This window comes from Prionailurus viverrinus, chromosome A2 (assembly GCF_022837055.1).
Source record: "Prionailurus viverrinus isolate Anna chromosome A2, UM_Priviv_1.0, whole genome shotgun sequence".
Lineage (NCBI taxonomy): Eukaryota > Metazoa > Chordata > Mammalia > Carnivora > Felidae > Prionailurus > Prionailurus viverrinus.
This window is the reverse complement of record NC_062562.1, coordinates 61789293-61809944: the sequence shown is the minus strand read 5'-3', so window position 1 is coordinate 61809944 and position 20652 is coordinate 61789293. Positions and strand designations below refer to the sequence as shown.

The 20652-nt window shown below is 49.9% G+C and overlaps 1 long non-coding RNA gene across 1 annotated transcript; it reads left to right on the top strand.

The window, feature by feature from the left end:
- The first annotated feature begins 18203 nt into the window (after positions 1-18203).
- LOC125150127 (uncharacterized) lies at positions 18204-20263 on the top strand. Its single transcript, XR_007146241.1, has 3 exons — positions 18204-18282; positions 18711-18878; positions 20036-20263. It is a non-coding gene; the product is annotated as an uncharacterized LOC125150127 (long non-coding RNA).
- The last annotated feature ends 389 nt before the right edge of the window (positions 20264-20652 follow it).

The following is a 20652-nucleotide window of genomic DNA, read 5'->3' as shown; positions in this document are numbered from 1 at the left end:
TTACAGATAGCCATTTTCTTGTCATATCCTTGAAAGGCAGGAAGTGTGTGGGAGCTCCCTGGGGCCTCTCTTAGAAGGGCACCAACCCCATTTATGAAGATTATACCCTCACGACATAGTCACTTCCCAAAGGTCCCATCTCCCACTGACCATCACCAGGGCAGTAGGGATTTTCACATGTGAACTCGGGGACATGAAGATGCAATATACAGCAGTTGGGATGTATTCAGTCTTTCCTCATAAATATAACATTAGCTGTAGTTTCCGTATTCTAATCTTTATCAAGCTGAGACAGTTTGCTTTTATCCCTAGCCTGCTGAGTTATTGTCATGAGTGGGTGGTAGATTTTGCCAAATGTCTTTTCTGCATCTGTTGATATGATCGTGTGATTTTCTTTTTAGAAATAATGCCATGTAGTGCAGTAATCGACATGGGACTACTGAACCAGCGTTTTACACCTGGAAGAAGCCCCACTTGGTCACAGTGTATAATTCCTTTTACATATTGCTGGGTTCTAACTGCTAGCATTCAGCAAAATGGTTTTGCACATGTGTTTATGTGGGAAGTTAATCTGTACTTTGTGTGTGTGTGTGTGTGTGTGTGTGTGTGTGTCTTTGGTTTTGATAGCAGGGTAATATTAGGTTCATAATAAGAATTTAAAAGTTTTCCCTCCTCCACTTCTTTGTGGAATAGATTGTGAAGAATAAGTATTAATTCTTACATGGGATGCCTGGGTAGCTCAGTCGATTGAGTGTCCGACTTCGGCTCAGGTCACGATCTCACGGTTCGTGGGTTCAAGCCCTGCGTCGGGCTCTGTGCTGACAGCTCGGAGCCTGGAGCCTGCTTCGGATTCTGTGTCTCCCTCTCTCTCTGCCCCTCCCCTGCTCGCACTCTGTCTCTCTCTTCTTTTCTCTCTCTCTCTCTCAAAAATAAATAAACATTTTTAAAAATTATTTAATTCTTACTTAAACATTTGGTAGAACGCTCCAATGAAACTGTCTGGGCCCAGAGCTTATTTGGGGTTGGGAGGGGGAATAAAAGTTCGATTTTTTAAACAGTTTACAGGAGTCTTCAAATCATCGATTCAGTGTTGGGTGAGCTGGGATTGCTTGTGCTTCTGCAGGAATTGGTTCAATCCTACGAAGCTGTCAAGTTTATATGTGCAGAGTTGTTTGTACTATCCCTTACCGTTCCTTTGAGGCCCACAAGATCTGCAGAGATTTCCCTGGACTAGTTCCTGGCGTGTGTAACTTGTGTCCTATTCCCTTTGTTTTCTTTGTCAGCCTTATTAGATATTTATCAATTTCACTGAGGTTTTTAAGTAACAACCTCTTTTTTCCCTCAGTTTTTTCTCTCGCTTGTTTCCAATTTCATTGGTTATAGCTTTCTCTTTATTTTTCCTTCCTTGTGCTTGCGTTGGATTTATTTTTCTCTTCTTTTGAAGTTCCTAGAGGTAGAAATGTATAGGATCCATTTGAACATTTTTCTCTTTCCTCCCGCGTTCATTCCATGGTGTCCGTATACCTGTAAGCCCTACACGTGTCCTCCTTCTGTTTTCCTTTTTACTCAGTACAGTATAGTTTTCATGGGTTTCCTTTGAAATTTCCTCCTTGAACCATTTTTGGATTATGTAGAAGTGTATTTTTTAGTTTCCAAGTGTGTGGAGGCTTCCTCGTTATGATTTCTACTTTCATTTCATTGTGGTTGGAAAACACAATCCGTGACACCTGCTGCCTGGGACCTGGGACTCAATAACCTCTGTTTTCCTGAGCCTCTCCTGTGTCTCTTCTCATGGTTCCACCTGACTGGCCATCCCATTAAAGGGCACAGAACATGCTTAGATTGTTCAAGTCTTGACCTTTGATTTCTAGATCATTCTACATGGTCTCATACCACACTTTGTAGTTCTACTCTTTGAATCTTTGTCAGGTGTGTTTTATGGCCCAGAATGTGGTCTGTCTTGCTGAATGTACCCTGATGGCATGAGAAGAATGTGTGTTTTGCTGTTGTTGGATGGATCATCCATGGACATCAATTGGGCCAAATTGATGGATGTTATTGATTACTATTCATTTGTAGTCTCACTGACTTTCTGCTGCCAGATCCATCAGTCATTGGATGAGGAGAGGGAAAACCAACCAGAGCAGTGGATTCATGTGTTTTCCCCTCCAGTTTTTGCCTCACGTGCTTTGACACTCCGCCGTGACGTACACACCCATTATGTGTGGTCTGCTTTTTCCTTCGCCATGTCTTCTTGGAAAACATCTTCGTCACCGTGTAAGCTGTCCCTCCACATTCCTGCTGTCTGCTCTCTCTCTGAAGTCCACTGTGTCTGGCGTTAATGTCGTTAGTCCAGCTCACGGTGGCCAGTTAGCACAGGAGACCCCCACCTCTTCACATTCAGCCGCCTGTGTCTTTCTACAAATCGGGCTTCTCTCAGACAACACTTGGTTGTGTCTTGTTTTTATCCTTGATAACAATTTGCTTTTAACTGGTGGGTTCAGTTCACTCACATTTAAAGTGATCATCACCACCGTTGGTCTAATTTCTGCCACGTTTGTGCTGTTTCTACTGGCTGCGAAGCCCCTTAGTTTACTTTGTGTGAGGATGTCCTCACTTCTCCACAGCAGGTGCAGGATCACATCGCCAGATACGGAATTCTCAGTTGCTAGTGTGGTTGGGTTTCCCCCTCCCTACTCTCCCCACTCGCTGGCATGGTTTGGGGGCGAAGATGCATGCAGTTCTCATGTTGGTTCATGTACACGTAAGGTGTTCCCCCTTGGGCTGTGTTCAAGATTTTCCCTTTGCCTTGGATTCTCTATCCCTTGATCATGACGTGCCCACACGCGGTTTTGTGCCGTATCCACGTCTGGTGGACCCTGAGCTTCCAGGTTCTGTGGTTTGGTGTCTGCCGTTAATTTGGGGGAAATGTGTGCACGCAATTACTTCAAATGTGTCCTGTGTATCTTTCTCTCTCCTGCATGTTCGTTAGGACTTTGAAATTACCCAACAGTTCTTAGATACCGTGTTCTGTTTCCTGTTTTCATTCTTGGATCTGAAGCTCGGAAAAGCTCCTGCTGGACACATCTTCCAGCCACTGACCCTCTCCCGACCGCGCCCAGCTCTTTAATTCCTCCGAGACTATCTTCAGGCTGCTGTGTTCCTGATTTCTCCCATTTCATTCTGATTCTGGCAGTCTGTCTGCTCACATGACTCATTTGTGTCTGCACATTCTCTCCTTGTGCCAGGAGAGCCTTCCACGGGGGCATGGCTATTTCAAATTCCTTGTCTGGTAATCCCGATGTCTCTGCCCATCCCAGTTCCATTCGGACACTCGTTTTGTCTCTGCAGATGGTTTCACCCTCGTGCTTTCTAGCACACCCTGCAATTTTGGGGGTGGAAGTGGACGTGATATGTCCAGCAACAGGAACTGAAGTGAGAAGAATTCCAGTGAGGTTTCGGTTTCTCTGTCGGGGACTCAGGCTCAGTTTAACATTCATGGCCCCTCAGGTGTCAGAAGCTTCCATTTTCTGTTCTGGGCTCCCCGGAGCTTGTGCATGAGAGTCCGTGCCTGGAGACTGCAATCCACGGCCACTGCAACAGCGCTCCGGCGACGCAGCGGTTGGGCTGAGCGAGGGGCGTCACGCCGGACTCACACAACGTCCACCTGCTCCTGCGTTTGCGTCCCCGTCCCCGGGCTGTGACCCTCACGAGTCCCCCCAGGGTTATTCTCCTTCCCTGGAACATGGAGACAAGCAGGGCTGAGTTTGGGTAAAGGAAGGTCTCAGAAAGCTCAGCACGATCCCCTCCCTCGCCGAGCAGGCCTGGCAGAGAGGCTCTGGGTGGGAGTCAGCATGCTTACTTTGCCCCCCTCCCGCCAGAGACGGGGTAGAGAGGGTGTTTTCCTTGACTCTTCATGATGAGAAGCTGCCACAGCTCTCATGGGTGGAATCCGTGGAAGTGTGGCCCCCTGCGTCTGCAGCTCCCAGGACCCCCACACTCCCACACTGGCCGACCCCCCGACCCCAGTTCCCTGCTGGCCGTGGGTACCCGCTGGTTCATGGTTCCAGGGCCACTGCCCGGGTGGCAACTGTGTCTCTGAATTCACCTTTTATCCCAGTTTCAGGGGGATCATTTGCCCTCTGCCCTCAATTCCCTGAAGGGCCCAAGAGAAGCCTGTACGGCTGCCCATATGTGTGGGTGTGCTCACCATGTGCACGTGTGTGTGCGTGCGTGCGTGCTTGTGTGCGTGTGCACATGAGTCACAGCACCCATGTGTTTGATATGCTGTAGCTGAAAACCGTTGATGTTTTTCGATTCCGTCCCAGCACCCCATAGACTCGCTGGCTGTAACTCTGCTGTGTTATTTCCTTATTTCTGTGGCCGCTGTAGGCTTTGTGGACCGCATTGTGGGTACAAAACTCACAACGGCGCACGTTTCAGGGTCGGGGCCATGACTGTAAGTCTTACGTCTTCGCTTGTGATAAACCACACAGTGTGTTCTTCCTCTCTCTGCTCTAAGCGATCCGTCATCTTCCAGGGGAACAAATGGGTAAGGACAATGCCATCACCTGATCACCAGTGTTTTGTCACTTCCCAGGCCCGGGTCCCCAGCTGCACGAAGGAGCCCCTGTGGTGCGGGTCTGCCCGCCACAGGCTTCCACTTTCATATGTCAGAAAAACGTATTTATTTCTCCTTTGTTTTGAAAGACATTTTCACTGGGAAGAGCGTTCAATGTTAATAGATTTCTTCTTCCTTTCAGCACCTTGGGGATGTTTCCCCACTGACTTCTGTGCCTTGTTTTTGATGACAAACTGTCCTCATCACAGTGGGAGACCAGCCCTCTGTAGCTAAGTTATATCTTGTTTCTCCTGTCTGTTCTTATATTGTCTCTTTATCATGTGCTCTTAATTTTTTTTTTTTTTTTTTTGAGAGAGAGAGAGACACAGCATGAGCAGGGAAGGGGCAGAGGGAGAGGGAGACACAGAATCGGAAGCAGGCTCCAGGCTCTGAGCTGTCAACACAGAGCCCAACACGGAGCTCAGACTCATGGACCGTGAGATCATGACCTGAGCTGAAGTTGGTGCTTAACTGACTGAACCTCACAAGCGCCCCTATCATGTGCTCTAAGCACTTTGCTCGTGATATGCTTGGTGCCATTTCCCTCATTTTGTGACTGGAATCATTTCAACCTCCTGGATCTGTGCATTTATAGTTTGACTCAGATGTGGGAAAATTCTGGTTCTTTCCTCAGATATTTTCCTCCCGGCCCCTCTTTTCGATACTTCAGTCACAGGTGTTGATGTTCTGTCCCCCCAATCTTTCTTAGACTTTTTCATCTGTTTTTTTCAGATTTTTTACAATGTTTATTTATTTATTTTGAGAGAGAGCAAGCAGGGGAGGGGCAGAGAGAGAGGTGAGAGAGAGAATCCCAAGCAGGCTCTGCCCTGTCAGCACACAGCCTGATGCAGGGCTGGATCCCATGAACTGTGAGATCATGACCTGAGCCTCAACCGACTGAGCCACCAGGTGCCCCACTTTTTCAGATTTTAAACAGTTTTGTGTTAGTTTCTTCAGGCAGCTGTGACAAATGGCCACAAACCGGCGGTTGGTGGTGGGGGGGGCTGGGATCATAGAAATGCTTGTCTCTGGTTTCCAGAGACCAAGGTCGGGATTCACAGGGCCAGGCTCCCTCTGATGGTTGTGTGGACAGTCAGCCACCCCTCCCTGCTCTGGAAACTCTGGCCGTGGAGCAGATGTGGAGCCAGCTCACCCGATTCCCATCCCTCTGGTCTCACTGCTCGCCATCGTCTGATGCCAACGTCTGCAATGCCCTTGTTTTTTGTACTTTATCCAGTTTTTCAGTTCTTGCAGGTGGAAAGGCTAATCTAGCCCCTGTTACTACAAAATGGTCAGAAACAGAAGCCCATCTAAAGGTCGCAAGCAGGAGCGGGGACCCAACGTCACATTTCTGTTTTGGGATAATCGCCCTTCACAGAAGCATGAAGGGTGGGTGGGATGGTGAGTTTCCAGAGGCAAAGAGAAAAGTCACCACCACAGCAGCACCTTGGTGTCAGGGTAGGATTTGGGCCCGAATCTGGGAGTGGCCTTGCGGGAGAGGCTGGCTGGATCGGGGCGGGGGGAGGGGGGGAGGGCACGGGGGGCAGGGGGGGAACGAGAGGAAAAGACGATCCACAGGCACAACGGACTTGGCTTCGCTCCCTAAAGGGAGAAACCACGACCGCCTCCCCGAGGGAGGGCGGGGGGACGGCTCTGTGCACGACTCTGACGTGTCCACTCCATGCTCGCTGGGGATGTTTGGAAGTGAGATCTGGTCTGAAGACGCAGACCGGGGACATGGTTAGGGGCCGAGGATGGGGACAGTGGGGCAGGGGATCCTTCATCGCTCAGGGTTTGGGGACCGAGCCAACACCGTGTGGCCCACTCACCGCTTCTGATCTCCTGTGAGGTGACCCTGAGCAGGGACCGCGCATCACTACGAAATCGAGAGAAATATTCCAGATAATACCCCAGATATATTTGGTCATGGCGAGGGTCATTTTCAGAAAGAATGGTGTCTCTAGTAAGAAGGAGAAACAGGTGTGTCATTCACAGCAGAGGGGACACTCTCCCGGGCGGGAGGCAGGCATGCACCCCAGCAGCAGATCGGAGGGACAGGAAGGAAGGGAGACAGGGAGTGGCCTCCTGGAGCACCGTCTTCACCACCATCTCATGAGATCATTATTGCTACTTCTTACATTCAGACGCCGAGAATCAGACCAAGTTTACACCCCGAGCAAGTGACAGAATCCAGCCCCACGAACCCCAGGGCCACCCCCTCCCCGGCTTTCTCGCCTCCCCTCCTGCCTGGGGGTGGTGCTGTGGGACAGCTGCCATGGACCTTACAGCCAAAGGAAGACACAGAAATTTTCTCTCTTTTATGGAAAGTAACAGTGCAGCTTAGATGAAGTGAGGTGACCTCCCTAGCATACTCCCTAAACTCTGCTGTTACTACCAGCCAGGTCAGATCCGAGAAAAGTGTGCATCCTGGGGGGAAATCAGCACATACGACCTCAGCTCCCCACGCTGAGCGGACACAGCCAGATTCTCCAACACGAATTCGAATTCGCTCCGCCCTGAGGAGCCTGTGGGTATTCAACAGTTCTTTGTTGAATGCGAGTGTGGGTGCAAACAGAGGGATTCTGACTGCAAACACAGTCCTAGGAGGTGGCCTCCAATAGCCCACGTGTAAATTCACCCTACACGACGGGGTGAATGTTCACGGGGCCTGGGGGGCCCTCGATGCCCGTCCACAAGATTTCAGGTGACGTGGGGCTGGAGGGGGTGACACACACCGTGCCATCACATCCCCGCTCGCGTGCGGCCGAGTTATTAAGACAATATGCTCCATTCTCGAGTCTGAGTGACGGCGTAACTTACTTTTGGGGTCAAGTAGCAGGAAAGCGGGCGGAGAGATTTTGAAGCCAGCAGAATCCGAGATCAGAAACAGCGAAAGCTTGGCGAGCCACGGGATCGCTTCGCTTCCAGCAGGTGAAACAAGAAATCCAAATGCCAGCCTCGGCCAAGCCTTTCGGCATACATCACATCAAAGACTTCTTTAAAAAATACTTCAGAAATTGTTTTTAAACTATTTTAAAATTATCCAGTATTTAAATAGTTTAAATATAATATAATTTAATACATTTCAAATAATATTTGTTTTCTTTTTTTAAAAAATACACTTTTTTAATGCGTTTCTTCGCAGGAGCAGGCTGTGGGACACTGACGTGGACCCCTGGGCCTGAAGGCCGTCCAGGTGGACAGAGAGCCCTGCAGCCACAGCCTCCTGCCACCAGGGAGGGTGGCTCTCAAAGGTGGTGACAAGCAGGCCTGTCATCTGGTGACCAGCCACCACCGAATGCCAGGGCTGAGGGCGGGACTGAGACACGGGACTGAGAAGTGGACAAATGAGAGGAGGTGGTCCCTTTCTAACGTGACCCTAGCGGAGGCCTGGCAGGCTCCTGTGGGACCAATAGCCACCCGGCCATCGTGCCAGGTTCCCAACGTTGTTCTCCTAATGTCCTGGGATATCAATGGGTCCTTTCTCCTCTGTCCCAGCCTTGGCCCCTGTGAGGGACGCCAGGCAGGCTGCGGGGCACTGGCCCTGGTTCGGGGTGGCCTGCTGTCCTCTCACGGTGGACCCAGCTTCCAGGTTCAGGACAGAGACCACACGGGTGACGTGCCTCCCCTCCCCCGGGGCCTGTGATATGACCACAACTTAATGCCGCGATGTTACTGGGTCCCGGCACTGGGCCAGGCACTCGCAGGCTCTGAGCACTCAGATTCGAGCGAGAACCACCCATTCCCTCGAGGAGCCCGCCGTCCCACGGCGGGGGGGGGGTCCCCCTGGGGCCCCCGCCAGCCCGTCGCTCCCCACACGGCCGCAGACACCCCCCGCGGGCGCCCAGAGGCTCCTACTGAAACCCACCCTGTGTCCTGGGCAGACTGCCAGCACGCTGTGAGGGGGGAGCAGCTCCCGAAGTTAAAGAGACAGAGAAGAAACAGAGAAGTGGTCTGTGTCATAGCTGCATCGGGGCAAGCTCGGAGTCCGGATGGAGGAGGTGAGGCAGCAACAGCAGGGCAGGCAAGGACGTGCACTGTGGGAGGCTCGGCTGGGTCCCAACCCCCATGCGCCACTCCCAAAGACGGAAGGGCCCTCCTGTGCACGGAGGTCGATGTCTGTCATAAAGAAAAGAGCAGGAACCCAAACAGGGACTCAAGGGACATCCCACGCCTCCCCTGCACCCCTCCATAAGCACCAGCTCATCCTGCCGCCACCGTGAGTGTTCACCGCCCTTCCCCATCCCAGGCATCGGCCCGACCCCGTCATCCCACAGAGCCACTGCTCCAGAAGTCCCGGCTTCCGTGTCTGGGCCCAGCATCCAGAATGCTCTCTGTGAAACAGTATCTGAGCATCGTGCCCACCCGACACCTTCCCCCACACCCACTGGGGAAGACTCCACCCACCTGGACACCCACGCCTCACCTGGCACCCTCCACGGCCCCTCCCCTCCCACCTCCGTGGCTTCCTTCCCACCGGTGGGAAGCGTCCTTCCTCTCTTCTGTGTGCACACCTGATCCGCCTTGAACACTTTCCTTGGGCCACCCCGTCCAGGCCACCTGGACTCCCCCGCTCAGTCCCCCACTTGACTGTCCGGGTCCTCCTGCTGAGTGAACCCTCTGGTGGCCTGCACACCTGTCCCTTGTCAGCTGTGTGACACCCTGGAAATGTCACTAGCCCTCTAACTTATGTCCTCATCCAGACACATAAGGATCATCCCAGTAAGGGCTTTGCCTGGTGAGGGAGCAGTCCCCACACGTGCTCAGCAGAGGGCCCCACACAGACCTCCCGCCCCACCCTGGGCTGTGACATCCTCGCAGGCACCCCCGGGCCAGAGCCACCTGCGGCCCCTTCAAACACCACAGCTAGGCCACATGTTGCTCCCAGTAGACAATGAAGGAGGAAGGAAGGAAAAGAAAAAGTTAATTTATTCTGTGCCCAGTGCTGTCAAAGCCAAGCTCCTCCTTAATCAATACGTTGCATTCATGAACTCAGCTTCCAGCCGGAAAGCGAGGACAGTGCTCATCAATACAGACAGTATTTGGGTGGGTCCCAAGTAAAAGCTCATGGAATTGAGGAAAAAGAACCGGCGTAGAAATAATTGCTAAACTCTGTTTTCCGATAACAGTCTTTCCGTAAACATTTATTTTAACAATAAGGAGGCAGTGGAATGATTTCTGAGTGGAAACGACCCTGCTCCTGCCAGAAATGCCAGACGATTTCTAAATTCTAAAGCATCGCTGCAGAAATGTCTTAGTCACCACAAAATAAGTCTTTGGAAAATGCCTGCGTTGGTCCAGACACATTCTTTGATGCCAGGGCGACCTCGGGCCCTCTGACCTTTGTCTCGGGCTCCCCACCGAGGAATCGCGTGGGACCAAGAGGCCGCGGCCACCATGAGACGTCAGCCCGGGACCCCATGGGCCGTGTCCCCCATGTGTCCATGCCCAGTGCGGGGAATCGACCCCTAGGGCAGTGCAGGGCTGCGTCTCCCGAGATTCTGTGCCCTGCACAGATGTTCGCCCTGTTTGCAAGAAAGTAGGGGAAATACATTGAAAATACAACTTAATGGGGCACGTTTGGTCTCACAGAAAATCTCAGCGGCCAGTTCCCGATTCCGCCTCATTGCTATTGACGGACCATCTAGGGACAGTGTCATTCTCGTCTCCTGTCGCCCCCAGACCAGCGCCCTCACATCGGAGCCCTGACACGGTCTCCATATCCCCCTTCTCCGTGGCTTCTCTCCTCCTCGTGGCCCTGAGAGTGGTATTTTCACCTCCGAGCTCTGACCTTCCTTCCTCCAGTGGGAACACTCTCGTGGAGCCCCCAGTGGACCCAACCCGAACACAAGGGCCGGGAAGTGTTCGGTCTCCATCAAAGGGGCTGCGGACAGCGGATGCCTCCCTTGTCCAGAAGGCGCTTCCTTGCGAGCAGCCAGTGCCCCGGCGTGTGACCTCGCCCTGTCCTGTGCCCAGGGATGGCTCAGCTGCCTGCTCATTTCTCCATATTTGGATAATAGCAATTTCACCCGTGATGTCCCCCAAATCGAACCTATATCCCCAAAGCCCCAGTACATGACGTGCCCCCAGGAACCCCACAGCAGGATGCCAGGGGTCTCCAGCCCCTGTGGGCCCTCCCAGCGCTGCCCCATTTCACCGCCCCTGCACCCTGGGTTTCCTGTGGATAAGCAGCCTCAGGATAAGACTTTCAAAGCTCTTTATCAGCACTCGCGGGAATAAAATCCAGTTTGGGTCGTCTGTGTTTTGAAGAAGGCGCCATTTGATACCCACATGTCACATTCAGGACACGGATGTGTCAGTCATATTCCCTGACCTTCCTTTTCCAGCGTCTGTGGGATCTCCTTTGGTGCTGACATCATCTCTCTATCTCCGTCCGCGCTCTCTGGAGCCCAGGAGGCAGTGCTCGTACTGATGGCAGGTGCATGTGGGACCACCCTGCGGCACCCCAGGAGCCGGCCCAGCCCCCGAGTCCCTGCCCGGTACTGGCTCCTTGCCCGTCACACGTATTCCCAGCTCTGTGAAAAGCACCACGTAAATGTCTGATGAAGACGTACGTGGGAGAAACTTGCAACCGTCCAAGGCTGCTAAAACTCAAGGGTCAAGGGCACCAGAGCCCCCCAGACTGGAAGCCTTCCCCTGCCTTCCCTGTGCATTCACATCGCCTCACCCAGAGAGCCTCCCGGGTCCCAGCACCCAGACTCAGCTGTGCCCTCCTGTGATCGGAGCTGCTCCCGATGACCTCCCCGATCGGCGGGCTCCAAGTGGAGCTGCCTTGCCCCGTACCCCGTGCCCTGTGCTCCAGGCTCACTGTCTGTCAACCTTGGCCCCTCAGCGCGGCACAAATGAATGTGGCAAAGAGAGGGATGGGGGCCCTCGGGCCCTGGTGCCATCCCGCTCGGGCAGCGTCTCCAGCTGGCAGGTGACCAGACGGGAGCCAGACGTGGGTCAGCGAGTGCCCAGCGTCACGAGCTCGTCTGAGACACGGAAACGCACATGGACGCGGTAGGGAGCACCTTTCACCTGAGGTCAAGCTGCCGGAAGACTGACCTCGGCCTTCTCCATTTCTCCCTCCCGAAACCGTTTGCAAATGGCTCCCACCTCTGCCTGGCAGGGTCATGGGTACTGCCGACAGGAGCCCTGCCTTCCTGAGCGTCCCTGCCACCAGGGGTCCCACACCAGGAGACTAGAAGAATTTGTGTGGACAGTAGGAGCAGGCAGGCGCTAGTGGGACAAGGAGGGCAGGCGGTGGGGTGCATGCTGCCCGCAGGCCCGGGTTGGTTGGAGGGCGGGAGGGGGTCTCCCAGAGGAGGTTTCTCAGTGGGGGCCCTTTGGGAACATGGGTGGTGAGAACGGAGGCTGCAGGGGACCCTGAGCTGAGGGATCCTGACACAAAGGGACCCTGAGCCAAGGGGACCAAGCAGAGGGGACCCTGAACTGAGGGGACCCTGAGCCAAGAGGACAGCAGGTTGTGCTTTGCTGGAGGTCAGAACACAGAGCTAAGACTTCTGTGAGTCGGTGACAGGAGGGAACACCCCAGATTGATAAATGACGGGTTTTCAATAATTTGGGGCAAGACTTCCTCCCTAAACCTCTTGGGAAGAGACCCCAGCAGCAGGCAGAGGACAGGAGTCTTCAGGGGGATCCGTACCCCCTTCCAGGGCTCACCTCGCCAGCTGAGTCTGCAGCAGACTCGGGAGCAGAGAAGCAGGGGACTTGGGAAGGGGACAGGGGACAGGACGGACTTGGGAAGTAATTTGTTTTCCTTCCCATTTCACAGATGGGCCCGCTGAGATACTCCAAGGGAAAGGGTTTGACCAGTCACAGAATAAACTGTGCGTACGTTTACGTGCACGGACATGTCTGTTGATGCATAATACACACGGAGAAGAGCATACACCTTATGAATGTGCTGTTCCATGCCCACGGATCCAGACACACGACACCAGCCGTGCTGCCTCCCTGTCACATGCCTCAGAGGCAACCACTTCTCAGAGCGCTGTCACCACCGGGCCCTTCCGACTCTGAACTCAGAATCAGTGGACTCTCCTGCTCAGCATCACGTCTGTGACATTCTTAAAGCTGTGGGAAGTGGTACTTTGTCAGCTTGCATCGCTGGGTAGTGCCTCCGTTATCTAAACGGAACAAAGTGCATTAATCCATTAAATGTCGACAGACACTGGGTCTTTCCCGGTTGGAGGTGAGTGTATCACTGCTCGTGTGAATATTCTCACAGCGTCGCTGGAGGTCACACATGTGCACGCGTGCGGATCGCGCAACTTGAGGTGTGACAACCCAGGGTGTGCCGGGGTGAATCTTCGGCAGACAATACGCCCAAGCATTGTCCAAAGTGGTGATGGCCACCGGCGTGCCCGGGAGCAGCCAGTGCCTCCCGTGTCCGTGGAGCAGACCCTGAGGTGTGGGTGCTGGTCCTCGCTCTGTGCTGTGACGTCCCTGCAACCCTGAAATGTGTGTCACTTCTTGGGTTCCCCGTTCTTTCCTCTGATGAGTGCTAATGCACCTTCAGGCCCTCCCCTCACCCTGACTCTGGAAGACATACTTGTATATCTGTTCAGGGACAGTGTGTGTATATTGTGAGGAAAGCATGTTAGAAATCACTGAAGTTGAGGTGCACCAGGGGGGTCAGTGGATTAAGCGTCGACTCTCGATTTTGGTTCATGAGTTCGAGCCCCACGTTGGGCTCTGTGCTGACAGTGTGGAGCCTGCTTGAGATTCTCTCTCTCCCTGTCTTTCTGACCCTCCCCCACTCATGCTCGCTCTCCCTCTGTCTCTCAAAATAAATAAACTATAAAAAATATTTTTAAAACATGTTAAAGTTGAGGCCACAAAAGTACTTTCATGCTGATGGGGCATACATCAGGATTTCGCTTCAAAATGCAGGCTCTTCTGATTATTTAAATCACTCTGGAAGTAATGATAGAATAAATTTGCTGACATGAGCACAAAGGAACACAAATTCTGTTCTACAGAAAGCCGTTTCTGACAAATACACAAAGAACAGAAGAAAGCGCCTCACTGTGCTGGGTATTTGAAATGCTGACAGTAAACCGTCACATGCCTGACCTTCAGGCAGGGCTCGGCGATATTTCGGGATAGAAGCCAAATTCTGTGTGATGGAAACACGTGTACCTGCTCTTAAAGGGTCCCTCGCTCCCTCAAGCACGTGTCACCCCGGGTACATCTGGAGGGAGAATGTGAGCACTTTCTACTGATCAATCAAGAAAGTCGTTACTACCGGCCTGTGAAAGGGGGGTGAGGGAAGACCCAGTGGCCATCCCCAGCCACCTCTCCAGGTTTTACGCCTATCTGAGGGGAGCCGACAGTGTCATGGAAAAACTCGCACCAGAACTGCACCCTGAAGTTGAGGGAGCTATCGCGGTCACCGGGAAGGTGACAAACACTGCCCTGGAGCTGGTGGGCTCCAACACTGTCCCCTCATAACAGAGAACACAGGGAAAGGGCCAAGAGAGTGGGGCGTGTCGTGTGGCAGGATAGACCTGTGTCCACGATGGGAGAACTGGATCCAGGACTCTGACAGGATCCCGGGATCTTAATCACCTTTCTGGGCCACTTAACTTTGCTCCATTCCCATGTTTTCCCATGAAGCTTTCAATGAGGTGCTTCATAAAGCAAAGGGTCAGGAAGTGTTGGCAAGATAGAGACTGTAATGTGTGTCTCTCCGTTCACCCTCCGGGAAGGTTGCTGTTGGGATGAGCAGCAGAATATACGACGTAGGAAAACTCAAAGTGGGGGAGGAAACAGCCCATCCACAAGCCAGAAACAGTGAGGAATCACCGCCAGAGGCCTCACGGATGAGCCGCATTCAAAGGATGAGCACAACGAGGGAATGTGCACAATGGCCATGAGGCTGTGGGCGAAGGCACTGTAAACCTCGCTGACATTCCTGAGCAAAGGTGGGTATTCGCCCTCTAGCCTCGGGACCCACGAAGAACTGGACCCCACAAGGCACTGGGCAATCTCAGGATCACGGCTGAACTGTCCACCCCATAGAGCAGAGGGGAGGGCGTGGCGGGTCCCTTAGTGGATGGACGCCAACGCCACTCCCAGGGTATGGACACCCGGTCTCGGTTCCCGCGGTTACAGCCCAGTCCTAAATGTGGCCAAAGCCATTCCCGTAATGATGAAAAGGGGCACAAAAAGAAAACTGCATTAAAAAGAAGAGAGACACCCCATGAATCTAAGGACACAGCACCTGTGGGAACAAACATCCCCAGGAAAACGGAGGGGTGGATGAACATTACAACCACCCAATCAGAACAAGCCTTCAGGAGGAAGAAACACTAAAAATGAGGAAACAAAGAGTGAAGTAGAGAAGGCAGGAATGCTGGTCGGTGATGACAGAGGCACTGCAAAGCTGAGGGATGCATGAGGGGTTGAGAAAACATGCAGGATGTGTGTAAAACCTGGAGGAAAAATGGACAAATGTATGAGCATAAGTCCAGAAAAGCCACAGAGCAAGAAGAACAGACCCAGGAAAGGCACAGTGGTCCTCATGATGAGAAAACTGAAGAAATGGAATGAAATCAATAACCAAAGAAACAGTTGAAACAAATCTCTGAGCCCAAGAAAGATTTAAGGATCAGGTGCCGGCAAGATTTAATGGGAAAAAGAGACAACCCCATCAGTCTTTAAAAAGAGTTCAGGATGTGTAGGTGAAGGAAAATACAAAGCCACCTGCAAAATAAGCACATATTTGTTTCCTATTCTACAACACTACCATTATAACAAAATGGCACATGTTTGACACAGTGTTGAACAGAAACCATCTTAACTGTAAATTTTCTAGACTAGATTTCACTCATGAATAAAGACAAAAGAATGGCATTTTCAGATATCCAGGGAGTAGAACATCAAAGTATATGCTTCCTGGAAAACACTGCCTGAAAATTAGCAAGATTAACCAGGACACAGAACTCACCACAGTGGGTCATGAAAGGAAATCATGGGAAGCATCAGAGCCATACTTACAATTATAATACCAATGTTTGCTGTAAATTTTGGTTGAAAATCTAATGCAAGGAAGAAAATAATTCTTGAAAGGCAAGTTAAATCATGTGTTTTAAAAAAAAACCTAACATTGAGCTGACCCTAGTGGAACAATAATACCAAGAAATGTAATAGAAATAAAGATGGGGAAAATTAAGAGAAATAAAGCTTGTTTAAAATAGTCCCATCTTAGAGGCACCTGGGTGGCTCAGTCAGTTAAGTGTCCAACTTCAGCTCAGGTCATTATCTCACAGCTTGTGAGTTTGAGCCCCATGTTGAGCTCTGTGTTGACAACTCGGAGCCTGGAGCCCACTTTGGATTCTGTGTCTCCCTCTCTCTCTGCCCCTCCCCGGCTCATGCTCTCTCTCTCTGTTTCTCAAAAATGAACAAAACATTTTTTAAAAATTAAAAATAAATAAATAAATAAATTAGCCATCTTACCTATATGTTGGGCAGAGAAAGGAATTTAACATAAACTGAGTGACTGTCAACACTGAGCATGAAAGGAAAAGAGTGTTCAATATTAGGATTGAAAAGAATACATAACTTCCAGAATATTAAATAAATATATGAAAAAGGAGACATCCACTTGCAAGAGCAAGGCAGTGGAGAAAGAAGTTATAAAATTAAACTGAAATAATAATAGACAATTTACAGATTACAATAAATGTAAATGGGTTATATTCTCCTCTTAAAAGTGATTCTACATTGAGGCAAAAATAAAACCAATTTTCACTTATGAAGCACATGATAAAAAGAAAATATGCAACCAACAAAGATGTGGTAGACTGCATTAATGATCCCGGTTCATCAGCACCATTTCTACCCATGCAAAGTTGCATCCCCCCAACTATGGGTCACGAAATTCCCCAATACTGGGCTCAGTCATGTGATTGGCCAATGAGACACTAGTCAACATGATGTAAGAAGCATCTTGGAAATTTCTCATCCCGTCCTGTGCTCTGCAGTCACCAGGAGAAGATACTGATCCATTGGTTCCAGGGATAGGATGTAAGAGGTGTGCAGTGGGGCCACCCCAGGCTGATCCTAGCTCTGCTCACCCAGGCCAGGACTGACCCCTGAACCACGAGTGACTCCAGCCAAGGTCAGCTTGGAAGGCTTGGAAGAGTGGAAGCCCCAGATTCAGGAAAACAAATTGTTACTGTTGCATGCTATTGATCGCGCCTTATCATCCAGAGAAAGCTCACTAACATATTAGCTCAGGCTTTTCCAACCTTGGCGCCATTGGGGTTTGGGGTGGGATAATTTTTACTTGACACTGTCAACAAACAGACTTCAGGTGACATTATGGAACACTCCCCAACAACAGCAGAGCAGAAACCCTTCCCAAGCACTTGAGGAAGCATGAGGGAGAGGTTTGTGTTGACGGAAGAGCTCTGTATGTTGACATGCTGATGGTGGTTTGGTCACACAAATCCACATGTGGCTGAAGTGATATAGGCCACCCCCAAAGGGAGAGGTACACACAAAACTGGTGACATAACAGTCAACTTCACTCTTTTTATACTGTACTTAGTTACATAATGTGTCATCAGCAGGGGGACAGGGGACATGGGGCTCATCTCTACAACTTCCCCTGAAGGGAATCTATAATTATTTATAAATAAAAAGTAGCAAATACACACAGTATGCTTACAGCTTGTATCCTCCTATACAACCTAAACAAAAGTACGAACCAGAAGACCGACCAAGGCAAATGTGACCTGGAGTTGCATTTCATGCTGAGTTTAACACTGGCCTTTGAACTGGGTTAGCACCTGTGGCTCTGTCCCTTCTCTGTTTAAGTAACTAATTCCAATTAAATTAATGCTGTCTGGTGACAGAGCAGTCTTAAACAGAAGCATAAATCTGGTCTTGGAAATTTCAAGGCAGTGCTAAGTAATGATATGTTCATCCATGAGATACGGCATACACTAGCATTTTTATTTAGCCTTCATGTATTATCAAAATGAGGAAACAAAATGAAACATTAATTTTCAGAAATCTCACAAAATTCTGAGAATAACTGCTTCCAATTAAAGAAATATGGCACGTCACATCTAGCTCAACTGTATAATGTGTACGTTATGTTTTCTGTTTCAGCCTTGGCATCCTCTGTGGGTGTCCCGACCTTGGAAAGGGTAATAGATTGATGCATAAAAAGAGACAAGATGAGAGTAATGTGCAAAAAGACTCATGAGTGATATGGTGTTTTTAAAAGCAAAATACATGGCTGCACGTATCTGCTCTAAATCCTAATTTTGTTTTCTTGCATGTGTGAGCATCTGTGGGTCAGAAGACAACTGTGTGTCAGCAGTGGTGTTACCTGTGTAGCGATATGACACAGGTGTATACAACTTCTATAATTTCCATGGGTTTTTGATGTGGAATAAAGAACATTTATTACTTTGACCAAGTAATCATATTGTTCAAAACAGATTATATGACAAATGTTCTTTATGTTGTCATAGTTGCGTGCCCCGCCTTCCAGCACTGGATGTCCCCAGCCCCATGCTTCAGAATGGCAGTTTTCCTGGTTACCTTCATGTTGAAATAGACTTCACACTATCCAGGTGATGAAAAATAATCTCCAGGGACTAAGTCATTCTTTGAAGGTATGATTTGAATGTGATTCTATTCAGTGTGGTGCCCCCGGAATCTAGAACCTTGTCTGGGTTGTTGTTTTTTGTCAAGGAACCAGCTTGAATTTATTTATGAGTTCCAATATATCTGTTTTTAATGTATCTTTGTTGTTTGGGGGACATCATGTATGCCTATCATAAATTAGAAACAAACACTTAAAAGTGTAAGTAACAGGTCAAAGTAAAATAGAATCGAACCACAAAGTTCAGTAACTGCCGCCATTTTGGTAAACCTACTTCCAAACACACATCCCTATCCACACCTGCACAAGCAGATTATAAGGTACAAAACTTCACATCACCGAGCCACATGTTTCATTACTTGATTTTTAAATTACAAATTATGTTGTAAACCCTTTCTAGGAAAACAAATATAAGTAAATGTCATCTCTTTAAAATAGATGAACTGAATCTGTGTACCATGGGATATAAAATTGTGGGGGAATGGGTAACCTACTGGCCTTAGATGTGAAACCATAAAATTATGAGCTACTGAAACCAGGAAAACATACCTAAAAAAAAGAAAGAAAACATCCTTGGACTTGAAGAAAGATGTATAAACACAAAAGGTGAGTCAGAGTTTCCTGTCACTGGCAGTTTTCCAAATGCATCCCACACTTTCTGCAGAGTCCTCGAAGGACAGCAGGATGCGGTCACTGTCCCTGTAGGGAGCCTAAAGTGCTGCAGGACACATATCTGTGGGACAGCTCTTGTGATTAGCACGTGTGTAGGAAGCATGTACGATTTACTGGAAAGAAACCCGAGAGCCGGGCCTTCTGAGACCTGAGGAGGAGCACATCTGTTCAGGGAGGAAACAATCCAAGGAGGTGTTCAAGATGTTCAAAGGCCGCTGCCTTTCCCTGTTAAAAACACCAACAACGTAACAATGCAGGGAAATGATTCGACCTGACGTTTCACTGTATGCACACAGCAGGTACTCTACACCACTTTGCTCCCAAGTGTTTCTCCTTAAATGAACCTGATAAATGACAGTATCAGGGAAGACATTCCAAGGCTTACCAAGTCACCATCAACTCAGCTTTGGAAACGGGGCTTTCGGTACCTCCCGTCCTCCAGCCCAGGAATTTAACACGCAGGTGCTTTTAAAATAATTACCTTGTTTTGCATTCTGTATGTTAATATTACATTCCCAGAGTAGAGAGCACACACAGCATCCACTGACTTGGCCAAGTAGGCTGTGCCCTTAATAGTCTGGTTTCACATTGTCTTGGCTTAATGGGGAGCGTAACTGTGGGGCAAAGTGCAGGCAGAAATCTGTAGAGAACGAGTTTGGCTCCAGAAACCCTAGGAACACGAGGCCGGGTCCCAGCTGTGCAGGTGTGGACAACTATTCAAATTTGACAGCCTCCCCCCAGCCCTGTTTCTTCCACTAAAACTGAACAGAGCAAAACCGACTTAGAAATTAGAGGGATATCGTGCTAGAGAATCTTGCCCGTCACAAGAGCACTGCTGTCCAAGAACACCCCCCTCCCCTGTTTCTAATTAAGAGTCTCAGCACCCTGTAAACCCCAGGGGGTGCATGGCTTCAGATTTCTCAACACCTCCGACTAAGTACCAGCCTCACACACCCATGCTTTGCCTTTGGAAAACATGCTGTAACAGTGTAGGCATCTGGTTGAATGTCACAAATTTATATGCACAAAATACTCCCTACCTTGAATCTACTGGTTCTTTTATATTTACAATTTTGTTTTATTATCAACAGGAGAAATGCGTGGTGACAAGGGCAATAATACAATTTGCAAGACTGGCTTGACGGTCCTTTGAGTAAGTGTCACCTAGTGGGTGCTGGAAAACGCCACAGGAGTTACCATAGAAACTGATGAAGATTCCTGAAAATAGTTAGGGACTAAACCATTGGTCCACCTGGGGCCGCGACGCATGCGTTTCCATGGGAACGGGAGCTGTTTGCTGCTGGGTGATGTGAGGGAGATGGGAGGGCATGGCTTCCGGGAGTCATGTGTTTCCTGGAAACGTGGTTAAAAGTCCTAGTACAGCTTTGTCAGGCACAGATTCAGTGTGACCCTCTGTAGGGAAATTGGACATAAGTGATGAGGTTTGGGGGTGTCAGGGGTGGGGGGATCTGGAGCCAACAGCCAAGAAAGAATTCTTGAAGACGTCTTTGGTGCATAAAGGTGGTTTATTAAAGCACGGGGACAGGATCCATGGGCAGGAGGAGCTGCACTGGGGTCGTGATGGGTAACTCATCACATACCCTCAGTTTGGGAGGGGGCAGGGATAGAGTAAGTCTCTTAGGAATTTTGGAAGCAAGGTTTCCAGGACCTTGAGGGGGTCGCTGTGGCCAGGGAAACGCCATTTATT